The following is a 13,390-nucleotide window of genomic DNA, read 5'->3' on the forward strand; positions in this document are numbered from 1 at the left end:
TTGCATCAAACCTGAATAGCGACCTGTCCGTTCCCTTTCTCAGCTTCTTTTCACTGTACTCTTTCCCCTCTAACGTTCGCTTTACTTGAATGAAAAATGCCTTCATCTTTGCAATCAACAGCAACCTAGGCCAAGGATAATCTCTTTTGCTCTCTCTCTCTCCTCAGCAACATACGTACAAGAGGTGAGGGGCCGGAACAAGTTTCAGCTGGTCCTGGCCGGCATAAGCTATGTTTTAAGTTGCAATGGGAGTGACACAGATAACTAGCTTGCACAGTTTTCTCATCACCTCACTGATTAAATTACTATAGGACGGGTCTAATCGGGTCCAGTTGGTAAATCAATTTTAATTGCACATACCCGAGTCCCGTGGCAATTATATCAGACCCGACCTAGATCCGAGACAAAGGTTCGAATTTTGGACTTCGACCCACTTGGGCCCCGGGTCAGATCTCGGAATTTCGGGTCTGATGGACCCATGAAGACCTTTACTCTGCTACTCACCATCTCCTGGGCCACGCCCTCTGGGGTCTCTTTCTCCAGGTCAAAGGTGAACTCGATGGCACCACTGTCTTTGTACTTCCCCTTCAGCTTCTTGGGGTCCTCCACCCACACCTTCAGGGCGATGGAACTCTTTTTCCCATCGTCCTCTTCGGCCAGCTCCACCCTCACGCCTGTGTCCTCCGCAAAGAAGGCATGGTTCAAGAGGTCCTTTATGCTGTACCTGTAGACAACAAACATACAGTAAAGTATACACACACGCACGTTCTCTCACACACAACGCCGCCGCTGTGGAAAGGTTATGGTGTCACTCAGAATGACTGATCCGAAACGTCAGTACACATAGGAACATCAACAGTGCAGATGTAAGATCTTAATTTGAGCCAGTCCGCTTCACCAGGACAATAGTCCCGCATCAACAGGAAATGTGAATTATTATTTTGGGCCTAAACATTCAGAAGATGGAGGTACTCAAAGTTGACCCATTTTGCATACCCCACCATACTATGAGACATCAATGTCTTCATCACTGGAAAGATAAATGGTTGAGATTGATATCGTTTAAAAGCTTACAAACAGGGTTGTCAAACAATTTTCAAGTTTTTTGAAATAAATTACTATATGATTTTATCCTGTCATTTTGTACCTTTAATGTCAATTATCTCAACTCAGATTTGTTTTCATATTCGCATATGTTGTAGCTTAGACGCTCTTTACACCATCATACGTTTTGTGCCCACCATCGGTTGGAGAAATTAAAAATAGGAGTTTCACGCATTTGTTGATAATTGACATTAAAGATTCAAACATGTCATAATTTAATTAACAAAGGTTTTTTTTTCAAGAAATTATCAAATAATTTGACAATCCTGTTTGTAAACTTTCAAATTATATCAATCTCAACCGTTAATATTTTCCAGTAATGATGACTTGGATGTCTCATGGCATGGTGGGTTAGGCAAAATGCCTCAACTTTGAGCACCTTTATCTCTTGAATGTTTTAGCATTCAGGTCCAAAAAGTCACTTTCTGAGCACTTCAACAATGGGCAAATAGTATGGAAGGTTTTATTCAAATCAAAAGGGCTGCTGTCAAAAAAGTGACTGAATTTAAATGGATGTACCCATGTGCGTTGTGTGTATATGTTGGTTGTGACCATTTAATGCCCTCTAACTGCTCTGTACTTTACCAGCATACTTTACTTTACAGATGGACTTGACTTGGTCCACTTACCTCTCTTCCCGCCGATGGCAGATACACTCCCCGATGATCTCCTTAATCTCTGGGTCACTGATCTTATCATAGCTGGCAGGCTTCACTCCCTGGAGATGCCAGACACAAAGAACAACAATATGCAGGATGGGAAGTATATTCAACGTGATATCTCACACAGTATGACGTAAGAAGAATGTCATGGGACATATTACACATTCGCACACTGACACTCACAGACAGAAAAACAAAAACAACCTTCCTGAGGACAAATATAAAACATATTTGATTATTTGGATCCCCAGGTGTGACAGCTACTGGTCCTGGAGTCCACAAATACCATTTCTCACACAGTCTTGCACTGAGTCAGAGTGTCACAAAAATAACTCACAGAGTGTGTGACCTTCGTTCTTTGCGACAGGAGTAAGACGGCTAACAAATGTCCCGCGCCATTAAGAACAGACTCCCCGTGGTGACGTGTCGTCTACTCCACTCCAATGAGAAGTGATGAGCTGCCTCAGCTGCCGCTACTCTACTCTAGAGAGGAACGTTGTGGCAGGAGGCTAGCTCCCTGTGAAGAAATGAATGGGCTACGTCCCAAAAGGCACCCTATTCCCTATGCAGTGCACTACTTTTGACCAAAAGTCAATCAAAAGTGGTGCACTTTAGGGAAAAAGGTTATTATTTTGAAATACAGGCATGGTCTCCATAAGTCATAAACACCTTATTTATCCTTTTTGAAAGAACGGCAAACTATTTCTGAAAATGTGATGATTCACTTCCTTTTAAACCTCTGCACCGTACATTCCTCTGGGTTGTTGTTGTACTTCAAATAGCACACTGCAACAACTATCTTTTTTTAAAGCAGCAGAGAGAGAATTTTGATCATTTTGTTTGGTACTTTACTTTAACTCATTTGAGTGACTGTATCTGGGCTTTTGTAGGTTTTTATTGTAAGCAGTAGCATCTCTTATCACTGTGGTAACTTTTTGGACTGAATTATAGATCTTCATGGCTTTGCTGTTTGTGCTCGTAAGTAAACACCGGCGATCGCGATGAGATGGGTGACTTAGTGCTGGTGGAAAAACACTAGGCACCAGCACGGCGTGGATGAGGGACAGTATTGAGCTGGACTCGCTAAACTCACGCTGGTGACTTTGCGGTAGATCTGAGCGGCGTTCTGGCACTCGGAGTAAGGGTATTCTGAGGTGGCCATCTCCAACATACACATGCCGAAGGCATAGACGTCCACCGCCTCGTCATAGTGCTCCTCATACATCTCAGGGGCCATAAACTCTGGGGTGCCTGGGAGGACAGAGGTCAGCGAAGAAGGCAAACGCAAACATCAAAGGTTACAAGAGTCACAGGGCTCCTCTTGAAAGAAACAAGGTTCTCTCCCTAACACAGTGACACACACTCACACAAATATGATAAACATGCTAAGCTATCTCACATACTGTATACCCATCCAAAAGAGGATCAATGAATTCAGAAACAGCCTTTCGGGTCTCAAGTGGAGTCAAGGCTAAAGTACTGTCACAATCCATTAAGTGCATGGTGACAGTATAGATTCCATACTTTTTTACAGATGATTTGTTTACGACCCTTCCAAGCAGAGCATGAAAGAGCATGTGTAATTCCTCACCAATGACACTCTTGGCAAAGGAGGCCCTCTTGAGGGTAGCCAATCCCAGGTCCCCGATCTTAACGGAGCCGGTGGGGCCGGTGATGAAGATGTTGTCACACTTCAGGTCCCTGTGGATGATGGGAGGGTCCCTGGTGTGGAGGAAGTGGAGCCCCTTCAGGATCTGTCTACACCAGCTCCTCAGAACCTTAGGCTTCATCACCTTAAACCGCTTCAGATACCTGGAGGACAGTGGCGGTCGGAGCCGTTTAAGATGAGGAAGGATGAATATTTTTTTTTTTTAGGAGCATGGCCTTATTTCTATTATAGCATACTGGATGACTGTCATTCATATTCCATTCACCCAGCTCAATGTATCATCGATAGGTTTAGGCTGCTGCATAATACTCAAATTTTCCCTGTACACATCATGAGGTTTCTACAACCTATCATATGAATGAAAGTTTACAGCGTAAGTGCACAAGTCAAAATAATTTTGAGTAATCAAGGTCACAAACAGTGACACATTCAATAGCGCCTTGCACACTCTTGCCTGCATCTAGCTGATCTAGGGTGTAATCATTAATCCAACAGTTGCAAATTAGTTTCTATTGGACAAAAAAAAGGTATGTTTGTCCCCGTATCGTTACGTTTTTTTTCTGTTTAAGAAATGTTTTTCAACAGAATCGGCGGAATGAATACACCCCTGATCACACGCAAACAGTTCACTTTCACAGCAGCCACATAAAAACAGCATGATCACTTTGCTCATTGTATAAATAATTCCTTCTTGCAACTATCTACGTGCTCTCCTCCTCTCACCTTTTCCCTTCGCTTGTGGACTTCAGTACACATCAGCTGTCTGTGACGAGGCAAAAAAAACTTTCCAAGCCAAACCTTCATATTATGACCCCTAACCACTACACACAGTCTACATCGCTGTAACATCATACAAGAACTACTAGAACTAATGCATTAGTAAACCCGCTACAATCATGCAGTACAGTCAGAAAGCAGCTTGGTAGTTACACCGGTGGGCCCGGTGACAAAATAATTCATAAAACCAAAAGCTTACCTTGACTTGAAAGAGATCCAGTGTTGGATAGCCATAGCCAGCTCGCTAACATAACATCTGTTTGAGCCGGGTATTTGAGTAGGCTAAACTAGCTATCTGTGTTTCCCAGCTAAGTGAAAGTTAAAAAATACAACTAAATACAGCTCTCTCTCCCTTTCTCAATGCTCTCTCTTTCAAAACTGTGAAACTGTTACCTTTCTCTCTCTTTAAGTCAACTATTCATCACATGGTATGGAATGAAGTGCTAGCTAGCTGTAGCTTGTGCTTTCAGTACTAGATTCATTCTCTGATCTTTTGATTGAGTGGACAACATGTAGGTTCATGCTGCAGGAGCTCTGATAGGTTGGAGGACATCCTCCAGAAGTTTTCATAATTACTGTGTAAGTCTACTGAAGGGGGTGAGAACCATGAGCCTCCTAGGTTTTGTATTGAAGTCAATGTACCCAGAGAAGGACATAAGCTAGCTGTCCTCCGGCTACACCATGGGGCTACCCTACAGTGTGCTGCTGAGGCTAATGTAGACCTTCATTGCAAAACAGTGCGTTTTTACTGAATTATTTGGTGACACTAAATACTATATATTTAGTATAGTTTTATCTAAAAAGGATAACTTTTAAAATGTTTGACTATTTTGATTTTATAAAATTCACTGAGGATGGTCCTCCCCTTTCTCCTCTGAGGATGAAGAGCAGACCATCAGCAGCAGCAGCAGCATCATAATTGTCATCATCATGACCACTAAAATTACAATCCATCTGATGAGAACAATGATAATTTAACTATTAGTTTGGCCAATTAAGTTGTCAAACTGTGGATGAACTAATTTATACAATGAAAACTTTCCACTGACACCAGTGGAATTTCCCCTTTTGGGAAGTTACTATTTTTCATTTCATAAGAACAGTTTAGGAGGTTTTACCTGACCTTGTTTAATGTTAAGCTCAGCAGTGTTGTGTGAAAGGGAGAGCGGGAGGGAGGATGCTGCTGGTTGTGTTTGTCTCACGTTTTTAGTGTCCCTGAGGTCATGAGCTCTGTCACCAGAACGATGCACTTCCTCCCTTTGACCGGTGACTCCCAGAAGTCGTAGAAACGCACAATGTTGGGGTGCTGAAGACCCTTCAACATCTCTGCCTCCTCCTTAAACCTCTGGCGCTCCGCTTTGGTCAGCTTGCGGTCCTATGAGAAGAAAGGGGAGGCAATGAGACTATTCCAGTATCTCGACAGTTATGTGATTGGTCTAGAAACCCATGAATGTACTGTAGGACGCCTGTGGGCCATGTTTGGGAGTAATGCTATGATTTTCCCCCTAGGATTTGTTTGTTTGTTCAGCAGCGGTGGCAAAGGTAGCTGTTTCCATAACACAAGTTATAAACTTCCTTCAAACTGCATGCAGAGACATAACAATGGTATCCATGAGTTCATATGACTCTGGGTAAGTAGAAAAAGGGCTTAATTTCCGAAGTGTGTCTCGGCAGAAATATATATATATATATATATTTTTTATGACACCTTTTAGAGCGGTGTAAACAATTTAGCAGCAGTCGGCCACCGCTTCAAAATGAATATAGGGAAAAGACTGGGATTGAACACAAGTGTGATATTTTTGAGTGAGGAAAGTGTTGGGATGGGAATCATCCATGCAGTGTGATCTGGACATGATGTCATAGGTGATGTCTTCTAATGAAAGCACGATGTTCAGTAAAGATGTCTATTCTAAGAGTCTTGCTTTCTTACAAAGGCGTTGTGAAGCAGATATAGACTCTATACTAAGAATGAGGATGCCTTCCACAGCTGTAGGGTGGAGAGGCTGAATGGAACGCCTGTGTCTTTGGGTATACAGCCTCTGGGTGATGGAGTTTACTGTGGATCAATATTTTGGCCCTCTTCTTCTCTTTAAATAGTGAAACAGCTGACAGTAAAGATCCTCTACATCTCTGTTCCACTCAGGACAGTCTGGCAGAAACCTTAGACAACCCCATCCTGGGCGCACACACACACACGCACATTCACACAGGAATACACAGTCACAGCATTGAATCATGAGACCCACAAAATGAAAGATGAACCCAAAATCTTTTCTGTAACAAGATTCATACTCCTACATACATATACAAACACATATACAAACACAAACACACAGACAGTATAAACACCTGTGCACTGTGTACTTGACCCAAATGACCACTAAACAGTGATGGAGAAGAGGGGACCGCAAGCATACAGCAATGAGATACCGTGGCTACAGTACACACAACCAAATACCCACTGAGACTCAGAGAGAGGTGTCAAAGGGACGCAAAGAGATGCAACAATACTGAGATACTGAGTGGCAAAGACACACACACACAGACACTCTCAAACACACACACACTTTTTCTTCTGGGAAGCGTGTGCATATAGTGTTACAGATTTCCAGATGGCAGTAATAAAGAATGTTCACATAATGTCCATTCACCAGCATGGATTATTGGAGGAAGGTGCAGAGTCGTATTTCACCTAAAGCCCATAGCGACCTAAACTGCCATATATCCGTATATCTAACATGTCGGTAAACAGATGCTAGCCTAGCAAGCATGTCCTTAATTGCCCATACAGTTTCCTATACAACACAATTTTCAGGATCCTATTCTGGAAGGAGGTTAACTGGGGAGTGGGAATTGCTCGGAGCTATCTAAGGATCCTGTGGCAGTCTATGGATTTTTTCCACCCCCCAGGCAGGGCGTGGCAGTTACAGCATCTGCCTGCCTTACTGAGCTTTGTCATTGCGAAAGAAGACAGAGAAGCTATATTAGCACTCTGCTCTAATGGAATGGGTGAGACCCAGCATGACAGCAATGAGCTATGATATAAGACGCATAGCTTTACTGTGCCCGATACACAGCAAGCCAGAGCCGATCACTGCTTATCCCTAACTGACCCGCACAGGCGCACACTCCCTCTCATTCCCTCTCCCTTTTTCCCGCTCTCTCTCTCTCTCTTTCTGTCTCTCTCTCTCTCTCTCTGCAGAAGGGAGCGCTTGCATCAGCAGGTTTAGCCTCTCCAGACAGATCTGCCCAGTAACGCCCCCGGGGGATAGGCTGTCGTTTAGTTTAGTATGCTGTACTATCAGCCTGTCCACATGATGTGGAGACGTGCGGAGTGGAACGTTTGTTTTGCGTGTGTGTAGAACTGTATCCTCAGCTGATCAGACACACTGGCAGCTGGCAGTTTTTCCCTGAATCATGTTGCATCATCCACTGATCCGAGACGATCAGGACCTGGTAAGTCTGTCTGACCCAGGGAAAGGGACGGAGAGAGAGGGAAACATACACATCCATATGATCAGTTGATTTACTAAATGAACGTGTACATTTGTGTATTTCTGCAGATGGCTGTATCCCTTTGTCTTTTGAAATATTTTTCAGTCAATCATCCTCATTTTGCTCTCTCATTCTCTTTCATCTGGCTTATCTTTCTGTATCTCTGCATCGCTCTCTTTTCGATCTCTCTTTATTTAGTGAGGTCAGAGAGTATTGGGACAGTGACAAATTGTTTGTTGTTTTGGCTCTGTACTCCAGCACTTTGGATTTGAAATTATACAATGACTATGGGGTTAAATTACAGATGGTCAGATTCATTTTGAGGGTATTGTCATCCATATTGAGTCAACTGTTTAGAAATTGCAGCACTTTTTGTATAGTCGCTCCATTTTAGGAAACCAAAAGTATTTGGACAAATTCACTTATATGTGTATTAAAGTTGTCAAAAGTGTTGTATTTTCATTCCATATTCCTAGCACTCAATGACTACATCAAGACTGTGTCTCTAACAAACTTGATATATGCATTTGCAGTTTGTTTTGGTTGTATTTCAGATTATATGGAGCCCAAATTGGTAAATAATGTATTGTGTCATTTTGCTGTCACTTTTATTGTGAATAGAATGTTTCTAAACACCTCAACATTAATGTGGATGCTACCGTGATTACCGATAGTCCTGAATGAATCGTGAATAATGATGAGTGAGAAAGTTAGAGGCATAAATATCATACCCCCCAAAAAAAAATGCTAACATCCCCTGTTATTAGTAATGATGAGAGGTTAGCATGTCTTGGAGGTACAGTGCGATATTCGTGCCTGACTTCCCCAGGGAAACCTAAACAATGAAGGGGGCTCCAGGCTAAAACTGTTCCTAAAAACACCATCTCTCCGCTCCTGGGTCTAACACTGAGAAATGCTGCATCAGCTCCATAACAAAAACCCTCTCGCCCCTATGTGTCTGAAATACTCAATATCTCCCTCTCCCTTCCCTTGGCTTAGTTCCGGAACCACAACACAGACTCTGACTCGCCTACCTGTACACTGACACGGTGTATTCATAGCATTACCTAATGGCTAGCATGGTGCAAATAGTAGGTTGTGTATTGTTAAATTACCACATCCATCCATACACATTTTAGTGGAACTTCTAAAATGCTGCTATAAAATAATCTCAGTGAACTAGCCGAGTCGCTCTCTCTTTCACCCGTCTTTGCTCTGACACTAAACTCCTCTCTCAGCTCATTTGGCGACACCCTGAAACGCTCTATGCAGCAGTACAGAAACCTCGTATTGACTGCAAATGGACCCAATCCAGAACTGATGGGCAGCAAGATGACGGTATTTTTTTTCAGTCCGCTGTAAATGTACATTACAGAGTTGTATTAAACACAATGGTGACAGGGTCTGTTTTCATGTGTGGGAGGAGGGAGGGACAGGTAACGCAAGCCTGATAACCCCATCATCAAAACGGGCGTCCCATCATCAGTACTACCAGCCTCCACTCTGCCTCGTCTGAATTAGCACAGGTTCAAGTGGTGGCAATCTACCATAATGCTTTTAAATGCAACACATGGTTTCTGTCAGTGTGTCTGCGCAGTGGTATCATAGGCCTCATAAAAGACTACGGTTTCATGACCAAGGCCCTCATAACCAACAACAACAACAAAGGTCTGGGCAGAATTCAGCATCCTTAATGGGCTAACACTAGCCACATTTAGTGCAAAATGCTATATGGGCACCTTAGGCAGCCATAAGAATAGGTGTTATTACAGCTTCATAAAATAGTTATGAATATATAAATAAATAAATAAATGTATTCAGAAGGATTTGTCTAGTTCCAAACAATTAGACATTGTAATGGAGTTGGTAACTTAAAGTGTAAACCAAGGAGTCCTATTCAATTACCTGCAGTTCACACCAAGCAACTTCTACCCAGGTGTCTGTGTCCAGACCCTTGTAGACAGTCTTAAATGACCCTCTCCCAATCTCAGTATCGAACTTGAGAAACCGGCCCCCGGGTGAGGTGGACACGGCTTTTATCTCGTTCTCATCCTCGTTCTCGTCAATCCCCGCTTTCCCGGTGGTATCAGGCGACGGTGCAGCTGCATCGTCTGGTTTTGGCTCGGCCTCGCTCCTCTCCTTCTCTTCATCCGCGCTCACACTCTCAGTCGCACTGTCCTTCTGCCCCACTTGGCTCTCGGTGCTCGAGCTCTCCTGGACCTGGAAAGCCACGCGAGGTCCGAGCGCGCGGGTTCGGTCCACGATTGTGCGCAGGTGGACGCTGAGCATTGGAGTACTGTTGACGCATTCTGGCGCGTCCAACGCTTGGTCGTCCGCGTCGGAAAACCACAAGCTTCTGCGAATAAACCTCTGACGGACCAGTCCCCGGTAATCCGATAAGGGGTACGCGCTCGGGTCGCTTGCCCCTCTCAGCGCTGCAGTTTCCATGTTGTTGACATTCCGCTCTCCACCGTTCTCATAGATACGGATGTTGGCGTTGGTGTCAGAGTCTAAATTGGGAACCGAGGAGAATGTCGATCCAAGTGGCGCGTCCGAGACCGAGTCATCCCCGGAATCCATCCCCGGGAAATATTTAGACAGTTATCGGTGACATTCAGAGGCTACTGCTTTCATGGTTCTTCCTCAGCAGAGAGGATGTGCATAGGCTACCTGCAACGTTCGCATGTACTGACGCAGTTAGGCAGCTATACAATCCCTTAAACAGTCTCACTTGAGATATCTAGCATATTTATAAAACGGCAATTAATAACGACAAAACTCTTAAAACAGTCGCAATGGTGCCACTGCATGATTTAATACGGCTCATCTTATCACGAATCAAGCCAGCCAGCCAAACAGCCAATTGAAATGTTGCATTAATAGATTACAATTGTAATTAATTGCTATCATATGCAGTTTCGGTAAAGCCTTCGTTAATTGAGACTTTGTTTCATTAACTGATCGAATTGGTTACAGTGCAAGCTGCAGAACTCGTGGTAGGGAGAACTGCTACGATGAACACTCACGGTTGTCGGGCATGGATAGTTCCCTGTTTCTCTCTCCAATCACTCAAAATACCCATCACATGCAACTGTCAGGTGAGCCGCTGTGACCACTTATAATCGTAGGCTAGTCGATCCCGTAGCTGTTTATTGCGCATGTATTACGGTTATTTATCGATTGAAAAGCAGAATGAAGTCAGGGAAGTGTGACCTCCACATCACAGCATCGCCCCCATTGCATCGCCCCCTATGCGCAGCACTCCGCTGGGGGGGCAGTTCCTCTGTTGAGCGGTGTCCGGGTGCGGAGTAAAAGCGCTGATCAGATCAAATTGTTTGCTCACTGCGGCACAGTTTTCTCCCAGAGCATCTCACCGTTCGTTCGGACAGTATTTGTGCCATGTCTCTCTCAAATTACACTTTCTATGGCAAGGAGACAGGCCCATTTTAAGACACAAACCCACGCCCCTAGCAACAACACGTATCCAATAAATACGCACGTTTTTAGGCGCTACCTTTCAGCCTCCGTGACACGGGTTGTAATGGACCACACCACTCGCTGTGTCCTCCCATCCTCTGCATGACGCCACGGGCTCCTGTGAAGGACGAGAAGCCTACAGGGCGCTCTCTCTGTGCCCGGCAGAAACCTGCAAAATATTTCCGAAAAGGGATCACTAGGATAATTGCCTATTCTATTGTATTGTTTTCTGCTTTCTGTTTACTGCACTTAAATGTGTAGAATATAATGGAACAGCATGCACATGCTCACCGATAAGTAGGCTAATTGCTTGTTCTTGATGGACTAAAATATATTCTAGCCTACATTCTATTCATTTGAGTTAAATGCAGTAGAATAGAATAGAAAATAACCCAATAGAATATATTGGAATAGAACAGCCAGCAAATTATAGCCTAAAAGTGAACAGCGATAAGCAGGCAACATGCTTGTTCTTGATAATATACATTATATTCTGTTCAATAGAATACAATAGAACAATGTTATATTCTATTAAATCAGTTGAGTTCTACAGTTATTCAGTTCTTATTTCTCAATGGCGCTGCGCCAATCTCTGTTGAAATGAAACTTGCATGACAGTGCTATATTTTTGCCCGTGCAGACTGTTCCACCTACAGGAGAGTTCTATTACTACTACTCACGTATTCTGCCTCAGAAAATACACTGAGTATATATTTTTTTTTTTTACCTTTATTTTACTAGGCAAGTCAGTTAAGAACAAATTCTTATTTTCAATGACGGCCAAGGAACAGTGGGTTAACTGCCTGCTCAGATTTGTACCTTGTCAGCTCAGGGGGTTTGAACTTGCAACCTTTCGGTTACTAGTCCAACACTCTAACCACTAGGCTACCCTGCCGTGAACACCTGCTCTTTCCATGACTAACCAGGTGAATCCAGGTGAAAGCTATGATCCCTTGCACCCTTAGAAAGAAAGGGTCCCAAAAGGGTTATTTAGCTGCCCCCATAGGAGAACCCTTTGTTGTTCCAGGTAGAACCCTTTGTGGTACCCTAAAGGGTTCTACCTGGAACCAAAAAGTGTTCTTCAAATGGTTGGGACAGCCAAAAAACCCTTTTAGGTTCTAGATAGCACCTTTTTTCTAAGAGTGTATTTGATGTCACTTGTTGAATCCACTTCAGTCAGTGTAGATAAAGGGGAGAATACAGATTAAATAAGGAGTTTTAAACATTAAAACAATTGATTGTGCATGTGTACCATTCAGAAGGTGAATGGGAAATACAAAATATTTAATTCCCTTTGAACAGGGTATGGTAGTAGGTGCCAGGCATACCGGTTTGAGTGTGTCAAGAACTGCAACGCTGCTGGGTTTTACACGCTCTTTCAACAATGGTTTTACACGCTTTATCAACAATGGTCCACCACCCAAAGGACATCCAGCCAACTTGGTAAAACTGTGGGAAGCATTGAAGTCAACATGGGCCAGTATCTCTGTGGAATGCTTTCTACACCTTGTAGAGTTCATGCCCTGACAGATTGAGGCTGTTCTGAGTGCAAAAGGGGATACAACTCAATATTAGGTAGGTGTTCCTAATGTTTTGGACATTCAGTGTATATACTCAAATCAAATTGTGTTGGTCACAATAGGTGTTCCTACCTCCAAGTAGGTGTTCCTACCTCCAACAGTGCAGTAATATCTAACAAATCATAACAATACACACAAATCTAATAATAAGCAATGTCGGAGTGGCATTGACTAAAATACAGTAGAATACAGTATGCAAACATTACTAAAGGAACTAGGTGTTCTATTTTTAAAGTGACCAGTGACTCCATGTCTACGTACTTAGAGCAGCATCCTCTAAGGTGCAGGGTTGAGTAACCGGGTAGTAGCCGGCTAGTGATGGCTATTTAACAGTCTGTTGGCCTTGAGATAGAAGCAATTTTTCAGTCTCTCGGTCCCAGCTTTGATGCATCTGTACTGACATCGCCTTCTGGATGGTAGCGGGGTGAACAGGCCATGGCTTGCATGGTTGATGTCCTTTTTGGCCTTCCTGTGACATCGGGTGCTGTCGGTGTCCTGAAGGGCAGGCAGTGTGCCCCCGGTGATGCGTTGGGCAGACTGCACCACCCTCTGGAGAGCCCTGTGGTTGCGGGCGGTTCAGTTGCAGTACCTGGCAGTGGTACAACCCGACAGCATGCTCTCAA

The 13,390-nt window shown here is 43.6% G+C and overlaps 1 pseudogene; it reads right to left on the bottom strand.

The window, feature by feature from the left end:
• The window catches only part of LOC135539676 (serine/threonine-protein kinase WNK2-like), a 73,709-nt pseudogene extending 62,588 nt beyond the window's left edge, over positions 1-11,121 (bottom strand).
• Positions 11,122-13,390: the final 2,269 nt, after the last annotated feature.

This window comes from Oncorhynchus masou, chromosome 5, assembly GCF_036934945.1.
Source record: "Oncorhynchus masou masou isolate Uvic2021 chromosome 5, UVic_Omas_1.1, whole genome shotgun sequence".
In the NCBI taxonomy this organism is placed as follows: Eukaryota; Metazoa; Chordata; class Actinopteri; order Salmoniformes; family Salmonidae; genus Oncorhynchus; species Oncorhynchus masou.